This window comes from Nicotiana tabacum, chromosome 21, assembly GCF_000715075.1.
Source record: "Nicotiana tabacum cultivar K326 chromosome 21, ASM71507v2, whole genome shotgun sequence".
Classification (NCBI taxonomy): domain Eukaryota; kingdom Viridiplantae; phylum Streptophyta; class Magnoliopsida; order Solanales; family Solanaceae; genus Nicotiana; species Nicotiana tabacum.
In genome coordinates this window covers 73,235,499-73,252,667 of record NC_134100.1, presented here as the reverse complement: position 1 = coordinate 73,252,667, position 17,169 = coordinate 73,235,499, and the positions used below count along the sequence as shown (strand labels likewise).

At 38.3% G+C, this 17,169-nt stretch overlaps 1 long non-coding RNA gene across 2 annotated transcripts; it reads right to left on the bottom strand.

The window, feature by feature from the left end:
* Positions 1-4,241: 4,241 nt before the first annotated feature.
* LOC142175491 (uncharacterized) lies at positions 4,242-14,703 on the bottom strand. Of its 2 annotated transcripts, none has more exons than XR_012704562.1 (3): positions 12,345-13,075; positions 11,710-12,168; positions 4,242-11,366 (listed from the first exon to the last, which is right to left on the bottom strand). It is a non-coding gene; the product is annotated as an uncharacterized LOC142175491 (long non-coding RNA). The 2 variants fall into 2 exon arrangements; XR_012704561.1 differs by adding an exon at positions 13,514-14,703 and having other exon boundaries at positions 4,248-11,366; positions 11,710-12,746.
* Between the last annotated feature and the right edge of the window lie 2,466 nt (positions 14,704-17,169).

The window sequence follows — 17,169 nt, the reverse complement described above, 5'->3', positions numbered from 1 at the left end:
TATCATCATAGCGGCACTTGATGAGTATCCACGCTCTTCCCAAAATTACCCTTTTAAATCAGAAAGGCTTATTTGCGGTAGACTAGTCGATCAGCGGTGTAATCCACGGTCCCGTGCCTTTCCCTCTCAAGTTGTCCACTTGGGAGTACCAGTCTAGACCATTATAGAAACCCTACTCCAACTTGAAATGTACATGCATCATGCTAAACCTAGTACGGGTTGAAGCGTTATTAATGTAACAACCCACTAAGATGAACCTCGTCCAAAGTCCGATGGGATTTCCACAATCCCAATGGACGCTATTATACTATGTGCATTACTTGGAGAAAAATATGCCAGCGTGTTGATCATTACTGCGTAAACATTTTTCGCATTAATGAAATGACGCAAATGTTGGCATCAATTTTCTCTAAGTCTACGTGTCTCTTAGGCCTACCTCGGGCATAATGAGGTCCCCAAATTAGGACGCGAATTATTGCATGACTTTGTGAAACATGTTTTAATATCGCAAGCACTCTTTTAATATTCCTTACTAACTTGGTTACCTTTTGCTTTTTCTTTCTTTTGATTATTCCGCTGCCCAAAGGTTGGTTCGTGCATACAGGCATCTTTTTAAGAACTGGACCGCTGCACCATCCCGGGCCCGTCGAGTTCATGCGTAGCCTGGCAAATTAGCATGAATTACTTTAAAAAATAGTTTTGAGCATTTGAGACATTTTTCAGTATTCTGTTTTGAAATAATTGCTCGAGCCATCAAGACGCACTTGTTGACGTTTTTAAGATTTTTTTTAATGCATTACTGCTTTTCGTATTTATTATTATTTTTACATTTTTCTTTTCAGCATTATTATTACCTATCCCGATGAACCTACGACTATGACATGTAATGAGACAACGCAACATGAGGATAGTGATTCAGTCAATCATTACTAACAACGTCGCCAATTTAAACAGCGATTTGATGAAACTCATGTGTGAAACGTTCAAGATCAAGCATAGGAACTCCACGGCATACAGACCGCAAATGAACGGAGATGTAGAAGCTGCCAACAAGAACATCAAGAAGATACTGAGGAAAATGGTAGATAATTATAAACAATGGCATGAGAAACTGCCATTTGCTCTGCTCGGGTATCGTACCATGGTTCGCACATCAACTGGGGCAACTGCCTACTTATTGGTTTATGGTACTAAAGCGGTTATTCCCACCAAAGTAGAGCTCTCTTCTTTAAGAATAATACAAGAAGTCGAACTTAGTGATGCAGAATGGATACGAAGTTGTTATGAATAACTGGCTCTCATTGACGCGAAAAAAATGAATGCAGTATGTCACGGTCAACTTTACCAGAACAGAATGTCCAGAGCTTTCAATAAAAGGGTCAGGCCTAGACAATTCACACCAAGGAAGTTGGTGCTAAAGCGGATCTTCCCGCATCAAGATGAAGCCAAAGGGAAATTTTTACCCAATTGGCAAGAGCCCTACATGGTTCACAGAGTACTAACAGGAGGAGCGCTCATACTTGCAGAAATGGACGGAGAAATTTGGCCAAAACCTATCAACTCAGACGCAGTCAAGAGATACTATATTTAGATTATTTACATTTCTTCATTTGATATAACTGAACTATGCTTGACCTGATTCCCGTTTAAGAGGGGATACGTAGGTAGCCTTGTGGATTCGGTCACATCTCAATAAGATCTTTATTTTGCCATGGTCAGAAACTAGGGCAAAATTTTGAGGAGGACCCTCAAAATTCTGAAGCAAGTCCAGCCAACTTCGTCATACATAGAATGGTCAAAGAATTGCTTTTAACCTGTGGCAGAATTTTGAGGAGGACCCTCAAAATTCTAAAGCAAGAAAGTCGCAATATCTCTAAAATATGTCACAGTCATTGGTTCATCTAAATTACTTGATATTGCATACTACTATATTTAAATAACTACGTTCATCAAATGCACGTATATTTTTAGAAAACTTTATTTTTATAAACAGCCAGATGCTGCCAAGGGTAACTCAAACAGGATCTCAAGACAGGAGCAAAAGCAAAGCGAGAGGGTGAAAGCACGGACCAACCTTCCCCGCAAACTCACGATTTTTCTTTGGATGCAGGAACAATGAACATAACAGGAATATGTGCAAATACACACACACATTAGAATCACTACCTTCATAATGAAAAAGTTGCCAAACGCAAACACATCGTCACCTAAGAAATACTCTTCTTTCTCACTATCACTCCTTGTTTTTCTGCATGAGGCTAAGCTCTGCCTCCCTAATTCCACAAGGCTAAGAATTGCCTCCTTAACTGCATAAGTCTAAGCACTGCCTTTCTTTGCATGAGACTAAGCATTGTCTTCTATTTGCATGAGGCTAAGCATTGCCTCCTTAACTGAATAAGGCTAAGCACTGCCTTTCTTTGCATAAGACTAAGCATTGTATCCTATTTGCACGAGGCTAAGTATTACCTCCTTAACTGCATAAGGCTAAGCACTGCCTTTCTTTGCATAAGACTAAGCATTATCTCCTATTTGCACGAGGCTAAGCACTGCCTCCTTAACTGCATAAGGCTAAGCACTGCCTTTCTTTTCATGAGACTAAGCATTGTCTCTTATTTTCACGAGGCTAAGCATTGCCTCCTTAACTGCATTAGGCTAAGCACTGCCTTTCTTTGCATGAGACTAAGAATTGTCTCCTATTTGTATGAGGCTAAGCATTGCCTCCTTAATTGCATAAGGCTAAGCACTGCCTTTCTTTGCATGAGACTAAGCATTGTCTCCTATTTGCATGAGACTAAGTATTGTCTCCTTATTTGCACAAGGCTAAGCACTGCCTTCTTTGCATGAGACTAAGCATTTTCTCCTATTTTGCATGAGGCTAAGCATTGCCTCCCTAATTCCACAAGGCTAAGCACTACCTTTTCCTCGTGATTAAATGCTATCTCCATTACGCCATCTAAGACCTAGCATTATCCTCTACTCACCCAGGGCTAAGCATTGCCCTCATCTTACCCAAGACTAAGCCTTGTCTTGTCTCATCTTTGCATACGGCCAAATATTATATTTTGCATCTCATGGGCTGAAATATCGCCATTTTGTCCAAAAGCGTCATGGTCTGGAGGCATCATCCTCATAGCCGGAAGACACCATTCCATGGCCCGAGGATCTCTTAAAAGTGGACATCATTATTCAAAGGCGTCATGGTTCAGAGGCACCATTTTCATGGCCCGAGGACATCATTTCATGGCCTGCGAATTTCTTATCACATGATTCATGGCCCAGGACATCATAGTCTAAGGACACCATCCTCACCGTCCAAAGACAACCCTCATGGTCCGAAAGGAATCTGCATCATGTTTAAATTCTCGCAATAATCTATATATACTTGCATGCATCGTTTTTTAAGTTTTGCAGGTAATCCAGCAGGTAACTGTTCTCCTAACAGGAGTAATTTTTGCTTCGGTTTCCGTTCAATGTTCACATCCTGCTATTATTTCAAACATAACCGACCACCATCAATTGCCCGCCTTTTACACTATGACCGTTCAGACATTTGCTCAGTGATACATCCATAACGTTTCAGATTCACATCGATGACTCCGCATAAATTCATCTGATACTGTCCTACCCCAAAATAACCTTTTTCGAAGCATACGACCATCCCTATAACAACCCCATTGGTTCAGTTCACTATTGGATCTAGAACTACACACGGCCTAATTCCTGTAACACCAGGGATATGTAGGCAATTCAGGAACCAGGGTTCGGCCTCCATTTTTTCAAATCACCTCATTCGGTCAAAATCGGTCATCATTTTCTTTACCCGACAACTTTTTCATCATTCCCGGGTAAAGAAGGGCAGTTGTTGATACCCAATTTTGCCCTCATACTTTTCAAATAATATATATACTTTCAAAACATCATTTTTTGCATCATTGTTTAGTTTACAATTCTATACAAGCATTTTCTATAATTTTCCATTATTTTAGAGCTTTAAAATTGATTTTTCTGTATTTAAATTGCTTGAATAATTATTAATTACTCCTTCAAATTATTTTTGTGATGACTTAGTTACCTAAAATTATTATTTTCACCTATAATACATGTTTTAAATATTTTTACTTCATTTTATATAATTACATTAGCATTTTTGAGCTATTTATCTAATTTTGCAATAATAGCATATATTCATGTACAAATGCTCCTTATTTATACTATTTGTGCCAAAAATAGCATTTTACATTTTTATAATGCTAAATCTATTTTTAATCATTTTAGTGCATAAAATATTTTTTACTCATTTACTAATTATTTTTATAAATTATATGTGTTTAAAAGGCAGGCCTAATTTTTGAGTGATTTTTCGGACCAAATTGGCCCAACACCTTAGCCTAGAACCCCAGCCCAAAGCCAAATGACCTTTCTTTAAAACAACAGCCCGGTCGGGACCCGTTTTGTATGACCCGCCCCATCTTTCTTCAATCTTGGCCATTGATCTCAGAGATCAACGGCTCACAAGCCACCTCCCCTTTTAAATCCATTAAACCTAAACCCTAACCCCATTACCCGCCGCCTCTAAACTCTGTCTGTCTCACCTCTCTCTGAAGTACACTAATCGCCGCCCTTCACCAATCCCCCTTTCTAATCCCGTTAGCCATGGGATTCTCCCATTGTTTACTTACCATATTAGTGTTCCTCCGCTACTAGGTATTTTTTTCATGGTATCACTTAGTACTTGCCTAAATATGGCAAGTACTACCTCTTAGATTCTAAGCCGTTCAATGTCAATCACCTAAATCTGGACGATATCTCATCCATATACATCATGGCCAGGCTATATTGGGTCCGATTAGCCAAGATTTTCGGTCAATCTTCCATTTCTGTCGAATTAAGGTTCAGAATTTTATACTTTTCCTTTTACCCGTTCCATTACAGATAGCATGTGGTACTTTCTTTCTATATTTATGTTTGATTTATTGTTTTCCTTGTTTGTTCGCTTGATTCCTACTACTATATAAACCCCTCCATATTCCCCTTTAAGACAGACTTTTAATCACCCAGATTCATTAAAAAATCAAAGCTATTACTCTATTGTTCTCTTATTATCTTGCTATATACTCTGATTCTCGACCGGCTAAAAGCCAAGGCTACCGGATTTTGATTTTTCAACTTTTCTTGGTGCGAGCACTGTCTGGGGTTTATTCGAAGCCCTTGGGAACTCTGATGCACTAAGATTCTAGGTTCTTGCTCTTTGATTGATATTCAGAGTATTGTGGAGTTGGTTCTTTCTTGTTGTCTGTTTTTGTTAACTGATAACTGGTAAGTCTTTTGGCTTTTACAATTTTGTTCTTTTGTGTTCACGATTTGTATATTCTTACCTCTAAAATTCGTGACCTAATGTGTTCTGGGCTACTTCTGTGTGCAGCCTTGTTAGTTTTTGCACTTTTTTGAACCTCTTTAGCATTTGATTTTAAACAAAGCTGCCAGTTCTGAGATATGTTATTTGAATATGCTTCACCTGAATAATTTAGACCCTCTTAAGCTTAATGTGTTGATACCTGAATGTCTATATTTGCTGTTTGACATGAGTTTGTTTTTCCTACTCTGTTCTGCATTCCTGTAATGACTAACTCGCATCTGTAATATGTTCACTGTTAACTATGATCTGCTCCCATGCTAGTTTTGACACTTTGTTATAAGTCCAGGAGTTAGTGCATTGGATTCCTGGGCAACTGCATCTAGTCAACCTCTCTAACTAACATACGATACAATTTCACTTCACGGCACGGCCAAAAAAAAGAAAGAGCTTCGCTCGGTTGGCCTTCCTACGCTGACGGGTAGAGAGATTTTTTTTTCCTCTTCAAAACTCATAACGGTGATATGTAGGTTCGAGCCCTACTAAGCCTACCACCCCCCCGCTTCGTGTATATAATGAAATTTTGAAACAAGTCTGTGAAAAGGCTGAGAAATAAAATACGAAGAGGGGCAGCTAGACGTTCATATTCCGGATTGGGTTCATCCCTGTAGTAATCGAATGAATTGAGTTGTCAACATGAAAGCGTAAGAACTCAACGGAAAATCAGCAAAAAAAGCTCTTTTTGAATCGGATATTGGATAGGCTAAGCTAGGTGTAGCCCGCTCTCTCTACGGTTTTGCGATCAGCCATCTTTTATAATCCCTATGTCATTTGCCCACCGAAAGTCGGTAACCTTCGTCACCGTCAGCATTTGGTACTCTCTCGATAGCTTCAATAGTTCACTGAAAGCCAACGGACGGACACTTTGATCTTGATCGTGCAATCTAAGTCGCAATGAAGGACTATCGTCAATGCGGCTGGTATCGATCCGGTGAAGAAAAGAGAATTTAGTTGATAGAGACGTTAGATCTGGAGGAAGCATCTGGTCACATATCCCAAAACCTTCACGGGAAAGGAACGGTCCGCTACGACCCTTAGGCGAGCTCCTCCTTGCCCCCCTACTTAAGAATCCAAAGGTCACCTTTGGATGTTGTCGTGACGCCGACTACTATAGGCTAGCTACTTCTAGCTTCTATACTGACCCTTCCACTGTTATTACTTTTGCAGGAGCTATGACGTCATTCCTTGCAGCAACCACTGGAATATTACAGAAGCAGTTCACACTTGGGCAAAGACGACTGACTTTGGAAAGCTCTCAATCAAACCTTTGATCTCACGCCAAATTTGCTTCATCCTAACCAACTATACCTGATATAAAGCCGTTCTATAAAAATTCAAGACAAGAAGAAAGCAAGAAAAGGATAGCGATCGACATCCTTTAAAAATTCATTCCAATCCATCGAATTATTCGTAAAGTACCTTGCACCTATGAATGACTGCACTCGAGTAGGACCCCTTAATTAAATTCAAGTAGTTGTCTGTTATTTTTTGATACTATGTGCCTACCTATTCAGCTTATATAAAGAGAGAGTTTCTTCTATAATGGTCTTTATCTTGCTTTCGCAGAGGTCAAAGGCGCATAGAGGGTTTGTAGGAGAGGCAGCAAGCGTTGCGGGCAGAGCAGGAAGTGCTCATTGTTCATGGAGCACTCTTTGGAAGGTTTGGAACCCTCGATTCATCCGACTCAAGGAGAAAAAGGCTCGCTTCGCTTCTTCAAGCTCCGCCCCTTCTTTCAAAAATCAAAAAACAGGGCTAACGGCGTATCCACAGAAGAGAGAGTACGGGCCCTTGCCCAACATTTAGTTTAGACGCGGCTCGAATGCCTTTATGCTATAGGCTGTGTTAAGCATGCTTCTTTGACAGAAAACGTATTTCGTTCATTCCATCGGTATGCAATTCTTTTTCACATTCAACCATGAGAGGGCAACTTGAGCAATCAAAGCTACGCCCTTCGGCTTCGATTCGTTACGCTCAGAAGCTCCAACAAGCCCTAAAGTCTCTTGCCGCCTAAAACTGCGGAACGGGCATGGAGAAAAAGAAGTGTGGAGGAGAAGCAGCCGAGCACATTCCCTTCGCATTCTGACATCACCACAGAAAACTTGGTTCTTTCTCTCCTTGCTGGCGGAGCGGGTAGCACCACTAGATCTTCAACAAGGTGGAAATTCTCGTATTCCTCCTTGTTTGCTTAATCTCATATCCTTTAGTGATTATTTGAACCTTTAGAGTAGCTATCTTAACTTGTGTTCCTTACCATGTTTGATACTGTTTTGCTTCATGATGTTAGTTAATATGTTTGTCTTTTGATATTGTGATGGATACTTAACATGATTTGGTCCCCTAGGTTCTAACACTTTAAGTTAATGCTCTAATTCAGACTTGTTTGGTATTATGCACCTTTATATGTCAATTTTGTAATCTTAGAAACTTAATGCCTTTGTCTTTAACAAAAAATGTTTTCTGCCCAATATGCTAAGTGTTTGAATCTGTGATAACAACCTGCTCTTTGAGTTTTGTTGATTCTCTTTGCTTGTATGTCACCTCTGTCATGTCTGCTTTCTAAAATACAAATGCACCTCTTCAAATTCTGTCCTCTTAATCATTGTTCCCTCACTCTCATTTGTTACCTACACTATTCGGAATATACCACTCTTGGCCGACTGAAAACTAAGGCCACTAAGACTTCTCTATTGACTACCCTAGTGTGAGTACTGCTCGGGGTCCATTTGAGACCCTTGAGAACTCTGACACATTAGGATTTGGGGTCTTCTAGCCACTCTCTTTACTACTGAGACCTGAGCTATCTCTGACGCTCAGCTCTTTCTTCCTACTGTCTACTGAATATGTAAACTGGTTGGGTAATATTGGTCAATGTAAGGCTGTTTGGCTTGGATTGAGTTCTTCTATGGTTTCTGGGTTGTGCTAATGAATATAGTTCCCTGTTGGGAATCTGGGTATGCTATGTGAGAGTTGTTGAAGACCCAGGCAATCTTGGGTATTTCCTTTTGGGGCCGCTGTGGCCTACTGTCATTGCTTGTATGATATTTTGTAATTACGTTTATCATTGGGTCTGTAATAACTCTATAATGAACAATTGGGGTGATAGTGAAACTAGGGAACGATATACTATGATATTTGCATGCAATGGTAGAAAACATGCCCATAGGATTCATGTGATTTACTTGTTAGCCGACTTGTTGTATATGCCATTTTGCTTCCACTGGTAGAAATCATGCCTTTAGGAAACTCACACACTCACATAACTTGTCTACCATTAAAGCATTGATGTAAACCCTCTATTTATTCTACTGCTATGTGCTACTAGACAGCATACAGGAAATAAATGCCAGTGAGCTTTCTTTCGATTTGTATGATTATAGCATATTCATTAGATACCCTGCTTGTAGGATTTCACCAGCTTATGTTCTATTTTCACCTAGAAGTCATGCATGTAGGACCTTGACTAATCAATTAGCTATTGTTATTGTTATTACTCTGCCCAGATAACCTGCTCATAGAGGTGAAGTGTTATAAAATCAAGGTCCGATTGTCAATTGTTAGAGATCCTACCTATAGGATACTGTCATTCGCTTAAAATTGTTTATCTCCTTGTCAAGGCTGGGTTCCCAGAACTATTTTCATTTGCTTAACTATGCCACTATTAGATATAATGTATGTAGGACAATGTTACCTTTCTAAAACTTGTATCTAAAACCCGCGTTAACAGCAAATGGTTTACTGCTTCCTCGTCTAGGCCGCTAGAAGCAGCAATGTCACATATGCACGTTTGAATCCAAGATCACATAGGAGCATGTCTATAGGACTTAAGGACTTTAATTCATCTTAATTCTGAAATTTGTCTATTGCCTATAACATGAACTTGCTCGCGTGCATTTGTTGCTTACATGTGGAGGCCAACTTGAGCCATTTATTGTCTTTATGTTCAGTCCTACATGTTTTGAATGTCGCTTAGATTTATCATTTTTGAGCAACCTAAGTAAAGTCTAGAATCATCCGAATAGTAGGTCTAAAGCCTCCTGGGCTATAGGCATGGGACGGGTAGCGCACGCGCAGGACGCGAACTGGAATTCAACATAGAAATCGGGTAGCATGAGATGATAGTCTGTGCCCGCTGAATAATATGAGCAATTCCTATCTAAAAGGAGTAGCGAAGTATTATTTATGTTGCACGGGGTGATCCTTTAGGTTAAAAAACTTAGGACCCCCTCCTTTATATGTTGCTGTTAGATCTAAATAGCTATACCTCCCTATTCAAGATTTCTTTGTAATAAAATTCTTAGATTTTGTATTCTCTTTTCTTACTTGACCACATAGACTAATCCATATAATTTAAGTTCGGCTGGGACCCATAGTTGCGGACCTCTAGGAGTGCCTAACACCTTTTCTTGGAGGTAACTTGAGCTCTTACCCGATCTTTGGTGGCGTTGACTAGTTAAAACAGAGTCTTTTGCAAGATAGATGCCCTAACGCACCTTAAAATTTGTTAGGTGGCGACTCTCCTCTTTTAATAACCTCCTTTAAAAGAGTTGTCACATGTCGAAGCCCGCTTTCGCGAGAAAGAGAAAAAAAGGGGGCGCGACAGTATCTGCACGCAAGGTGCAGAAGTGTAGTATGAGTACAACCGACCCCATGTACTCAATAAGTAACAAACCTAACCTTAGATTGAAATTAGTGACGAGCTAACAAAAAGGTCGGATCCAATACCAATATTCCACAACAGTTCATAACAGCATAGTACATGTAACATACGAGTATCTCAGAAATAAAAGGCTCAGTTCGTTCACAGTTCCAGAAAAATAGGCATTTCTTTTCAAGTATCTCAGTGAAAACCCAAATCTTTTACCGAAAAAACCAAAATACGAGTAAGTTTAAAAACTATGATTTTTCCCAAAAATCCTTTCAACAATAAATAAGATGTTTCATTTTTCTTTCAGATAGCAAGTGTAAGATGCTTTCTATGCCCATATGTAAAAATGTATGAGAAGTCATAAATGACGTGATACTATACAGCATGAGGAAAAATGCATCTCTATATTTGTATGTCAAGTGTGCATGCCAAATGCGTTGCAAAGCAGTGATAAAGCTCATATGCATACTCTCAGAGTATGAATTCACCCAGTCCTCCCAGTCACTCGGCACTCGCACACAGCACTTGCACTCAGTAGGTACCTGCGCTCACTGGGGGTGTGCAGACTCCAGAGGGGCTCTTACAGCCCAAGCGCCATAATCCGCACGGATAACTCACGTGCTGCATGGACAACTCACGTGCCATAGTATCAATATCTGGAAATGCACGGACAACTCATGTGCTGCACGGACAACTCACGTGCTATAGTAAGCCAATCTGACCTGCTGTGGCGTGCAACCCGATCCCATAATCATCCTCACAATCAGTCCCTCTGCCTCACTCAGTCATCAATCTCTCTAGTCTCTCAGGCTCACAATGTCATGATACCAGCCCGAAAACAATGATAGGATACATAAATAAATAACAACAGAGACTGAGATATGATATGCATGTGAATGCGTATGACTAAGTATGTAATGCAATGAAAGCAGATTACTCAACAACAGAAATGACCTCAGTGGGTCCCAACAGGATAAGCATGTAGCCTAGACATGGTTTCTAATATAATCACAACTCGATAACTCTAGTACATATAGATTTTATGATTTCAGACAAGTTCAGGTAACTACACAGTACCACAAAAATAACGGAAATCACAGTTCACATGGTGCACGCCCACACGTCTGTCACCTAGCATGCACGTCACCTCAAAAATCAAATACATAACTCGTATATCCAGGATTCATACCCTTAGCTCCAAGATTAGAAGAGTTACTTACCTCGAACAAGCCAATACCAATGTCGAGCAAGCCAAGCGAAGCTCCAAAAATTCCATCACGTGCGTAGCGACCTCCGAGCGGTTCAAAACTAGCCAAAAGTAACTCAAGTACATCAAATAAAGCCCAAGGAAAAAGTTCCAAATGATAAAGATCAAGTCCTTAATCAAAACCCAAAACCGGCCAAAAATCACACCCGGCCCGTGCCTCGGAACACGACAAAACTCACAAAATCTGACAACCCATTCAATTACGAGTCCAACCATACTAGTTTCACTCAAATCCGACCTCGAATCGATGCTCAAAACTCAAACATTCACATTATAAAACTTTAGGCTAAAACCCCCAATTTTCTCTTTAAAATTCACAATCCAATTATCCAAAACAAATATAGATTCATAAAATATAACCAAAACCGAGTAGAGAACACTTACCCCAATTTTTATGGTGAAAATTGCTTCAAACATCGCCTCATTCCGAGCTCCATAGCTCCCAAAATGTAAAAATGTCTGAAACCTTCGAAATACAGTACTATATACACTGCCCAGACGTCCTCTTTCACGAACGCGGGAAAACCATCGCGTTCGCGATGAACAAAATATCAGTTACCCAAAAATACTCTATGCGTTCGCGGCACAAGTCTCGCGAACGCGATACACACCGGGGACAGAACTATGTGAACGTGATGAATAAAGGCCTCCAGCTCCAGCTCCCAGCTCAACCCTACGCGAACACGATCCCTCATATGTGAACGCGAAGAAGACTTGCCCCAACTCTACTCGAACACGGACCAATATTCGCGAACGCAATGAAGAAATGCCACTGCCATCAAAATTCACTACGCATTCACGATACATGCCACACGAACGCGAACGCGATGAAGGACTGAGACACTAGAAACCAGCAGAACACATTAGTGAAAACATGAAGGAAATTAATCCGAATCAATCCGAAACACGCCCGAGCCCCTCGTGACCCCATCCTAACATACCAACAAGTCCTACAATATAACACGGACCTACTCGAGGCCTCAAAATACACATAACAATATCGAAACGATGAATCACACCTCAACTCGAAATCAATGAACTTCGAAACTTCAAAATTTCCACAACCGATGCCGAAACCTATCAAATCACGTTCGATTGACCTCAAATTTTGCACAAACATCACATTAGACAGTACGGACCTGCTCCAACTTTCGGAATCGGAATCCGACCCCGATATCAAAAAGTCCTCTCCCGGTCAAATTTTTTAAATTTTTAACTTTCGCCATTTTGAGCCAAATTCAGCCACGGACCTCCAAATCATAATCAGGACGCGTTCCTAAGTCCAAAATCACCCAACGGAGCTAACGGAACCATCAAAATTTCAATCCGAGGTCAAATACTAAAAAGTCAAACTTGATCAACTGTTTCAAATTTAAAACTCCCTGGTTGGGAATCATTCTTCCAAATCAGTCCCGAATAACCTGAAAATAAAAATCGATGATTCACACAAGTCAAAATACATCATACGGAGCTACTCACGCCCGTAAACTATCAAACGAAGTACAAATGCTCAAAACGACCGGTCGGGTCGTTACAAGCTCCCTGTCAACCAAGATACCTACCCCATTCTTACCCCTCTCGCATCCTGAGACCAACAATTTAAACCCATTAGCAGCTCGAGCCTTCGAACCCATGCATCTAGTCTCCTGGACACAAGCTATGTTGATCTTCCTCTTCTGGAGGATTTTCGCTAACTCTATAGACTTCCCCGTCAAAGTTTCTATGTTCCAGGACCCCACTCTCAGCCTAGAGACTCCCTTGATATTTCCTTTGTACAACCGCCCCCACCCCACCCGGGGACATGACCTTATTCCACCATCACTCACTCCAGCCACTATAATATACGGAAAATTATGCTAGAACCGTCGCTAAAACAGACAAAGGATAAAAATAAAGGAGGCGGGTCTAACACTTATGACTCTAACCATTAGAAATGCATACATATAAGACAAACAGACAAGTAAGAATTAAACCAGTGATAACAATAGATATCTAAAAGAAGGCTAACATAACACCTACTAAAAAATCAAATTCCAGTCTATAAATCCCTAAACATTTACTAGCAAGAAAAATATCTAGGCAGATGCACTAAATAATTATAGGCAATCAAGAATTAGGCTTAAAATAACATAAACTAATTGTATACCAATAAGGGAAGACAGAGATATTAACTAGGAACAGGAGGTACCAATTCCTGATTAGTGTGAAACCTGGGTGAATCATCGTAAATGTCAAGGTCGTGCTGTCGTAGTAACCTTAGTCAATTTTCCACTGCCTCCAACCGATTTTGACATCCGTTGCACGATCTGATCCAGTAATAAATACCTGCAAAAATAGAATGGGGAACCAAAGGAGAAGAAGAACAGAGGTATGCCAAGAAAAACCCAAATAGCAATTCACTAAAAAGATTGCATTTTTAAATTCAGAAGGAAAAATAGTGGAAAACAAAGTGATTGATTTCAGAAAAGGATCAGATTTACTGAAAAATCTGGAAAATATTTCAAGAAATGAATATTTGGAAAAAGAAGTAAAATCTCAAAGCCAACTAATAGAAAAAAAATCATAAATTCAAACCTCAAGAAACCAACAGTGATACTAAAATAATTTACTCAATATTGGGATATAATTGATGGATATATTCCAAAAATAAAGATTATACTGGAAAGATTTCAAATTACTTATATTGAAATCAAGATGAATTGAAGCTTTTACTTTGGAGATTTGATACTCCTATTAGGGTTTTGGGCTAAATAAGAAAATTACAAGAAAAGGTAAAGGAGAGGAGCAGAAAAATTAGGCTAGACGGCCTTACTGAGTTTAATTCAGAGATCGTCAGAGAAAGAGATCGCCGGCAAGAGAAGAAGAGAAGAATAATATACAAGTGAAACAGAACAATACTGAACCATACAAGTAAACTTCAGAAGCAACACATTTCAAACAGATGTGAATATGAATCAAATCGGATTGCAGTGAATTGTGTTTATCAAATTGAAAAACGATGAATTGAAGATTCAAGAATGGATCTGCGAATGGGAGCGTTACCTATTCTTCTCAATCACAGAGTTAGACTTAGAGCCATATTCAGTCAAAATCACAAAACACTAAACCTCGAAATTTTACATTGAAGATTGAAACATACACATGGCTTAAAACAGAGGAAAATCGAAAATTCACGAATGAAATACACCAAAAACAAAACAAAAAAAGAAAGAGGAAGAAGAAGCAGAAGAAGAAAAAGAACCCGTTGGAGAACTGAGCAAAGAAACAAAAATTTCTCCTCTTAGATTCAAATTCTTCTATTGAAAATAGTGAAGGCTCAATTGGAAAAGAAAGAGCAATGCAGGCAAAATCAATAGAAAGAAGACGGTATGTCCCTACCCCTACCCTAAATAAAAATATTATTAATAGTACTTTCTTTTCATGCTATAGATAGACTATTTCTTTTTCATTTCAACAAATGATTATTTTCTTTTCATGATGTAAAAAAATATTTTTTTTTTTAACGAAAAAGTACCTTTTTTTTCATAACGTAGAAAACTATTTTCTTTCATTTCAACAAAATGATGTAGTAAAAAGTAATTTCTTTCATTTTAACCAAAAAGGTATTTTCTTTTTATGATGTAGAAAAAGTATTTTCTTTCATTTCAACAAAATGAGTATTTTCTTTTCATGATGTAAAAAAAAAATATTTTTCATTTCAACAAAACCAGTACTTTTTTTTCATGATTTAAAAAATGTATTTTCTTTCATTTCAACAAAACGGTACTTTCTTTTGTTGATGTAGAAAAAATATTTTCTTTCATTTCAACGAACTAAGTATTTTCTTTTCCTGAAATAGAAAAAATATTTTTTCTTCTAGCAAAATGAGTACTTTCTTTCTATGATGTAGAAAAAGTATTTTCTTTCATTTCAACAACGCGAGTACTTTCTTTTCATGATGTAGAAAAAATACTTTCTTTCATTTCAACAAACTAAGTATTTTTTTTTACTGAAATAGAAAAAGTATTTTTTTTCCAACAAACCAAGTACTTTCTTTTCATGATACCATGTACTTTCTTTTCATGATATAGAAAAAAATATTTTCTTTCATTTTAACAAAAAGAGTACTTTCTTTTCATGATGTAAAAAAAAGTATTTTCTTTCATTCAACAAACTAAGTATTTTCTTTTCCTGATATAGAAAAAATATTTTCTTTTATTTTAACAAAATGAGTACCCTCTTTTCATGATGTAGAAAAAATATTTTCTATCATTTCAACAAACTGAGCATTTTCTTTTCATGAAGTAAAAAAAGTATTTTCTTTCATTTAATAAAATAAGTAATTTCTTTTTATGTTGTACAAAGAATACTTTCTTTTTCAAAAAAATAAAGTATTTTCTTTATAGTTATCGAGCTCAAATTTTAACATTGTTCTTGTATGAAAAAGTAAAGTAGAATATTAGCTCCTTCGAGTTTGTGAGAATTTTGAAAAAATAATTAAATTCTTGAAAGTAGCATAAAAATGAGAATTTTGGGGAGGTGGGTTGATGAGAGTAGCATAAAAACTATTTTCCTAAATATATTTTATACTCTCTAACCAAATACTAGAAAATATTTTTCGAAAATTTTTTTTCACTCACCAACCAAACAAGGAAAAATAAGTGATAAAACCACTCATTTTCCTGAAAAATATTTTCTATGAAAAACTAAACACACCCTTAGTTATGAAAAATGAGGGCAACCGACAATTTCCTTGGAGTAGGTTGAGAATGTCCCTTATATTAGTGCAAATAATACCGCGTGGATTGAAGTGTTAATGTGGGAACATGTAAAGTCACGACCCAAAAGTAACTATAGGCGGTGATGGCCGTTAGGCAAGCCAACGATGAACCTTCAAAATAATTATTCTTTTTGTTACTTTGAAATCATAAGTTTTATTAAGAATTTACGCATTGAAAATCATAGGTACATACATAGTTAGTAAGATATAAAAATAAAAGATGACAATATTATGCAAATTCATAACCATCAAGTAGAATATCCCAAAATTCGGTGTCACAAGTACATGAGCGTGCAATAATAATATAACATATGTCTGGAATATAAAATAGACAAGATAAAATAAATAGATGTGATGGAGACGATGTGGGTTGTGGTTCGTAGCATAGAAAGCAACTCACCATAAAGTTTTCTCAGCAGTTGCGCCTACGTGCCAAGATGACCACCAAATGAACCTGTCAGATCCTGCACATTTAGTGTAGAAGTGTAGTATGAGTACGTAAATCACACATATCCAGTATGTATATAGCCTAACCCCGAAGAAGTAGTGACGAGAGGTCGACATTGACACTTTTTAGTGGTCCAACAAATCAATTATAATAAAGTAGACAAATATGAACCATGGTAAGTAAACTGTGAGAACAGATATAGGTAAATAATACGGTCTATGACTGAACAGTGAACACAAAACAGTGAACACAAAGTACTCAAATACCGAATAGATCCTCAAATGGAGTACGTAATGGTCAACAACAAATCAACGGTCACATCTCAAGTCAGGAAAACTCATGAGTATGTGGACTCCATAGGAGTGTTTCATAAAACTACCAAGGCGAACGACTCAATCCCATAAGAGTGTGATATATAATCCTGCGGAGACGAACTGCCCGATCCCATAAGAATGTGATACATGATACTGCTGAGGTAAATGACCCGATCCCATAAGAATATGTTACTCTTCCGAGGCGAATGACCCGATCCCATAAGAGAGTGTTACATGATACCACCGAGGCGAATGACCTGATCCCATAAGAGTGCGATACATAATCCTGCCAAGTCTAACTTCGTGGTCAAAATCTAAAAATA